The sequence below is a fragment of the Parasteatoda tepidariorum genome, chromosome 9 (assembly GCF_043381705.1).
Source record: "Parasteatoda tepidariorum isolate YZ-2023 chromosome 9, CAS_Ptep_4.0, whole genome shotgun sequence".
Lineage (NCBI taxonomy): Eukaryota > Metazoa > Arthropoda > Arachnida > Araneae > Theridiidae > Parasteatoda > Parasteatoda tepidariorum.
The window spans coordinates 65,948,744-65,955,064 of NC_092212.1; the positions used below are offsets into that span (position 1 = coordinate 65,948,744).

The 6,321-nt window shown below is 32.5% G+C and overlaps 1 long non-coding RNA gene across 1 annotated transcript; it reads left to right on the forward strand.

Annotated features, from left to right (window-relative positions):
• Positions 1-5,292: 5,292 nt before the first annotated feature.
• Positions 5,293-5,585, forward strand: LOC139426457 (uncharacterized). Its single transcript, XR_011637720.1, has 2 exons — positions 5,293-5,383; positions 5,483-5,585. It is a non-coding gene; the product is annotated as an uncharacterized lncRNA (long non-coding RNA).
• The last annotated feature ends 736 nt before the right edge of the window (positions 5,586-6,321 follow it).

The following is a 6,321-nucleotide window of genomic DNA, read 5'->3' on the forward strand; positions in this document are numbered from 1 at the left end:
TGTTCTCAACTTCGGGTTTTAAGAAATTAACCCCATGAAGTGTCGAATGATGATTTCTAGAGCAATGTTTACATTTAAACTCTAATTTTTTACATTGAAATAACATGTGTTTACCCAAACAATTAAAACACAGATGCAATTTTCTTACACTATTCAATCGCTCTTGAGCAGATAAGTCAATGAATTTTTTACACTTATATATTAAATGGTTTTGATGACACATAGAGCAAGAGAAATGTTTATCATTTTGCAAAACGAAACTTTTATGTTTGGGGGTTACTTCTTGTTTCGGTTTTGAAACGGAAATACATTTTTGAACATTTTCAAGAGCTTGAATACGTTTTAACACAAATTCAGTAAAAAATTCCCAGGTGGGTAATTCGTTACAATTTAAAGACATTTCGAAAGCCTTTCTTGATTCATCGTCAAGGCGTTGCAAAACAATGTTCATTATTAGTGTCTCAGATAATTTATTTTGTTCTAATCCAAGTTGCTTTAATGCTTCACGATACAAGAATTCTAATAGACCTCTCTTTTTTGTATTGGAGGGCAGTATTTCTTTTCACCGTCTGTTTTCGATTTCTCCTTTTTTTCCCGGGTACTATACATGTTACCTGTTATAGACGACCATAACTTATCACAGCAGATATTTAATAATTAACGCTAGAATAATAATTTGCACTAGCTATTTAGCACTTATTTTATAATTAGTACTTCATTTAACACTAGCAGAATAAATAGTACTTGCATAAGAATTAGCATTAGCTGTTTTTAGAAATTAGCACTTCTGACAATACGTGTCATGGCGAATTTTTAATAATTAGCACTGTAATTAGCACTAGCAATTTTTTAGAAATTACCCCTTCTGACTATATAAGAAGTGTAATAGCCCTCTCTTTACAGTAGTGGAGGATCGTATTTCTTTTCACCCTCTGTCTTCTATTTCTTCTTTTCCCCATCTGGTAATTTACATGCCACCTCCCATAGGTGACCAACACGTTTCCGGCGGACATTTAATAATTAGCACTAACATAATAATTAACACTAACATAATAATTAGTGCTAGCATAATAAAATAATTAACATTAGCTGTTTTTAGAAATTAGCACTTCTGACGATACGAGTCACGGCGGATTTTTAATAATTAGCAGTAGCATAATTTGCACTAGCTAAATTTAGCACTAATTTAAATACAGTACTAGTAATTTCGTGAAATTAGCACTTATTATTGTGGAATTAGCACTTCTGATGATACAAGAAGTCCAATGCTCCTATCTTTTCAGTATTGGAAGATCGTATTTCTTTTCACCCTCTGTCTTTTATTTTTTTATTTACCCCATCTGGTACTATACATGCTACCACCCATAGTTGACCAACACGTAATATCCATTTTTAAAACGCTAAATTAACGTTAGTTAACGTTTGCATACGCTGCATTGCATTCATCAAATTATTACAATCACGCTTCGATAACAGAAAATATTTAATAACAGGAAAATATCATGTAAACGGAACAAAATGGTTGAATCTAATCTGAACTAAATAATACGACACTGCGTAGAGCGACAGCTGTGAACAATATTATCTATAACGTTATTTTAACGGTTTATTGAAAAATAAATTTATTAAACTAATAATGAATCTTATTGACCTGCAACACCATATTGAAGCATTGAATTAATGTTTCTCTTCCTTGTGAAATTAGAAATACTTGGAAACATGAATTTCTATAAAAAAACGTCGATTTAAGTTTAAATTTACTGTATTTTCTTCCACATGAATTCATTTTAGTTTTTTAAAAAAATTTTAGTAAATTAATAAATTAAAATAACATTTTTTAATTATGTAATGTTTTTAAATTTAAATAGGGTGATCACGAATGTATACTTTAAACTGTGAATTATCTTACAGAAATTTAAAATGTTTCTTTCAGCTTTCTTAGTTTTTAGATGCCTTAAAAATAGTGCTGCTTAAGAAAAGGTTTTATATTTTTGTAAGCTAAAGTTAATTTAACTATATGGCTCAAGTGCTAAACTGTCTTTGCAACGAAGGAATAATGCAACGAATGAATTGTAGAACTTATTGCAAAACAATGACAAGTTTAAAAAAAAAATATATATATATATATAAAAAAAAGAAAACAAGAGGAAAAAAATTAGTTGTTGTTTCAGTGGATCATTTCTTGTTAAATTAAATTCTACAGAAAACCTTTATCGAAAGTCGAATTTCTGGTCAAATTTTCTTTTTGTATACTAAGTGGTAACAAAGTATTATGTTTCAATATTTAAATTTTGATTTAATAAAGCTTAAATTTAACGGCCATGGCTTAAAAATAATTTAATATGAGTGCATGGAAGTTTTGAAAAATATTCAGATGAAAGTAAATTATTTATTTGTTGAGAAAAGCCGTGGAATGCCAAGCAAAATGGAGCACTTAAAATAGTTTTTTTCTTCTTTTAAATTCTGAAATAGTCGTTACTTGAGATGAAAATTTAAAGTATAGATTTTTATTTCAAATCAATAAATAAAATTATCTATTTCATTGGATTGAAATTACATAATTGGTATATTTTTATTATAAAAAAGCAGTCTGATAGGTACTGAAAAAATCTGCTAGGGTATCAAAATTCTACTAAAAAGTAAAACCGAAAGAAAAAAATCATAGTGGTAGAATAATCACCCAGCCTTGGCAACTTCCGAGTAGCGTCCCGCAAAAATAATAATAATAAATAAATAAATAAGTATAAAAAACCGCAGAGAAAGGGATTATCTCGAAACATTTAGGCCACACTCGGTCAAATCACTAGGTACATGTTTTCTTTTCTTTTTTTTTTAAATATTTGCAAGTTTAAAATTCATTTGGTGATTTTGCGGCTATAGCTCACACAATACATTACCATACGGCAGTGTTTTCCAAACTTATGACTTTTGTGTACCTTTCTACATTTTTTCGTAACGCTGTGTACCACTAATAAAAAAAATGAATTTATTTTTTTCTATCAACAATTTTTACAAAAGTTAAAAATCACAACTGGCTGTTGACACCACTAATTATTAACTGTTAACTCTGCAAAAAATAGCCAATAGAAAAATACGTAATCGTAAATTATCATGATAGCTTTGTTTTTAAATAAAATTTTTCGAAATTTTCGTTTGCTATCGCATAAAAACGCGTACCCCTGCTAAACTATTCCCGTTCCCCTGTGGGTACGCGTACCACACTTTGGGAAACACTGCCATGCGGAAATATACCGAAAAATGAATATTTATTCACTCTCGCACTGTTTTCTGAAAGTAAATTGTTATTGTTGTTTCCTATCCTCTAATTGTCTGACGGAGTCAGACAAAATCCAGTAGGTTGTTGACCTTCAAAAAGTCGATTACAAGAAGTGGAGAAGCATATAAGTCCTCCTTGGAAAGAGGATATGTTCAGCTGAGGCCATCATGGAAGAGGTAGAAAGCAGCTTCTGTTGGGTTGAGCACCATAAAGGTAGAAGTCTGTCTTGGCTCTTGTTGGTGTTCTTTTTAGTCTGGCACCTACCCTTCGGCCTGCCCGGCTTGGAGCTTGTAGCAAGCTACCGCCGGCATAGCCCTCCAGGTCAGGTGCGCACAAGCCTCGCCGCCCCGTCAAGGCAGGAACACCGTCGGGAGTAAATTGTTATCACCTCATATCTCAGAGAAAATTTTGAGTAGGCGTTACTTTTCATCGAAGGCAAATCCATACAAACCACCAGATTTAGTATAAGGGACGCGATACATAGGTTTGCCAATAAAGACTTTTCTTAGTAAAAGTGCTATTTAAATTGTGCTTAACGATTTCTTGAGGGGTTCAATAAAAATTGTGCAAAGTATTTTCTTTTTTAATCTGCAATTAAGACTTCCAGTGCACCTCCTTTGAAACTGGCTAAAATATATTATCTTTACTCCATGTAGGAAGCATTAATATTCTTATCTAGTCATTCTAAAATGGTGAAGGAGATGTTCCCGTAGTTGAGATTCTTTCCCTTTGTCAAATTAAGGCTCTGAAAAATGTGGAAAAAATATGATCTTCCAAAGGCACAATTCTCTTTTTTAAAAAAAATTATCTACCACTTTAATTTAAAATATAAATTTATCATATTTTAGAAACAAAACCCTCAAGTTAATTTTGACGTCATTGCAAATCTCTTATAAAATACATTTGCTGGAACTATCGAATTTCTGGCGAATGTTGAATTATGAATAACAATGCTAAAATGTTCTTCGGACACAACTTTCCTAGCCATCAATTTCTTCATGGCAATTTTCAATGATCACCAGCAGAGTACAATTTCATTTCTGCCAACACGAAAGACTGAATACTTAACCTTTTCTCACCGAGTATCATCTATACCTATATACTATGCATACCCTCCAACTTATGAGGATTTTGAAAATTATTCTTTCTAGTGGTAGCGAACCAAAGTAGAAATTTTTAAAGCAAATGGATCTCTCATAAAACTTTTATCAGAACTTAAGAATCTAGCCATATGGCCTGCACTTTTATAAGTAATAGTGGACAAGTTACGCTAAAATTTATTTTTCTTAAATATTAAGACATTAATTTTGCTACCGTCTGAAAAGAAGATTTCTGAAACTACGGAAATTCCGTAGCAGTTGGAGGGTATGCATTAATTTTCTTGTGTACCAGACCAGGTGAGGGTTTATCACATTCATCATAGTGTGTAACTGATACGAAATTCGTGTAAAGGGGCTGCATCCTTCCGAGGCATTCTGAGCTCAATCCCCGCCGGCCGAAGACTCCCCGTGTAGCAAATGATGCACGTTACATCCGTTTTGTCACAAAGTCTTCCATGTATCCATAACAAATCATACCTCTGGTGCAACTGAATTGGAAATTGATTGTTCTCTGGTTTAGGTTAAAATTACGATTTGTGGATGGATGTATGAATGAGTTCGCCCTATACGTGTGTGTAACTGAAATCGTAGTGACATTTGAAGCAACATGATTATCAAAGAAACAGTATTTATTTTGATTTCAAAAACGCAATGTGAAATACTATTGCAATTTTTTATAAATGCATGTCCTTGTTATAATTAATTTTTTGAAGTTATACTTCTTATGCGACTTCCAACAAGGTTGCGTTAAACGTTTAACGCTACATTTTTATTGGCCGGGAAATCACGCGGTAGGATCCAGTTTTCCCTCATTCATTTCCATATTGTTTTGGTTCTCACTAGCATAAAAGTACTGTTTTTCTATAAATATTTTTTTAGTTTGTTTTGATACACATGTAATTTAATAGGGTAGTATTTTTTATTTTCAAATTTAGTGGATAACAATTGTAAAAAATGAGTGAAAACAATCCCACGGACAATGCGACGGATTTAAGGTTATGTCAAGGTACGTCTCTTGTGAATATCAATTGATTGTTAGGTTTTCTCTTCTGAAATTACATTATGACGCATTCACATACATTATTAATACAAATACATTTTCCAGGGCGAGACGATGAGGCAACCACAAGCACTTCCACTGGTTCAAGAGGTCCACGAGGGAAAAATGCACAATATTACCGTGATTACAGAGCACGGAAGCGAGCGGAGCAGGAAAAAGAGTCGTTGAATAGAACTAGTGATCCTTCTACGACTGCTGATTCTTCTACAATTAACGTCGCAGGTTGCGAAGTTTAACTTCTTCCGCGCGGAGGGACTCCACGGACTACTTTTTTTTCTTCATATTATTTGCTGTTGCTCTCTCTTTGATATTTTACTTTAAATTTAATTTCATAAAGGCCAACAATAATAGTAAGAAAATTATGGTTTCTTGATTAAATCTAAATACAATTACAGATTTTTAACAGAACCGTATTGCTCACGTGATAGAGATTCCGGAAGTGCTTTCTATCTCTGAAGAACGATTTTTTTCAGAAAGTTTTGAGAAGACAGTGAGGAAACTAATTAGCCTGCAGTTATCAAGATTTAGATTATTATTTTTTCAGGTTTCGGAAAAAGTATAACTTTTGTGTGTTTCTATTGCAGAGGAAAATATTTAATTCAGCTGCAAGAGTTTGATTTGCTCAATTATGTTAGTTGGAAAAAAATTTTTAGCTTTTAGTTGCTGATATTGTTCTGTTAAGGCGATTTATTTTTTAAAAATTTTCTGATAATAATATCAATTTCTTCCCTAGTAGTCAGTTTAATAGAGCCTAGATAAATTTTTTTTCAATGCCCACCTGGATAATGACCTAGGTCAGGGATGGCGAACCTTTATGCACCAGCGTGCCATTTTTTCTAAAAAATTGTTTAATGAGGTCATAGACGTGCTGACAAATAGTTTTG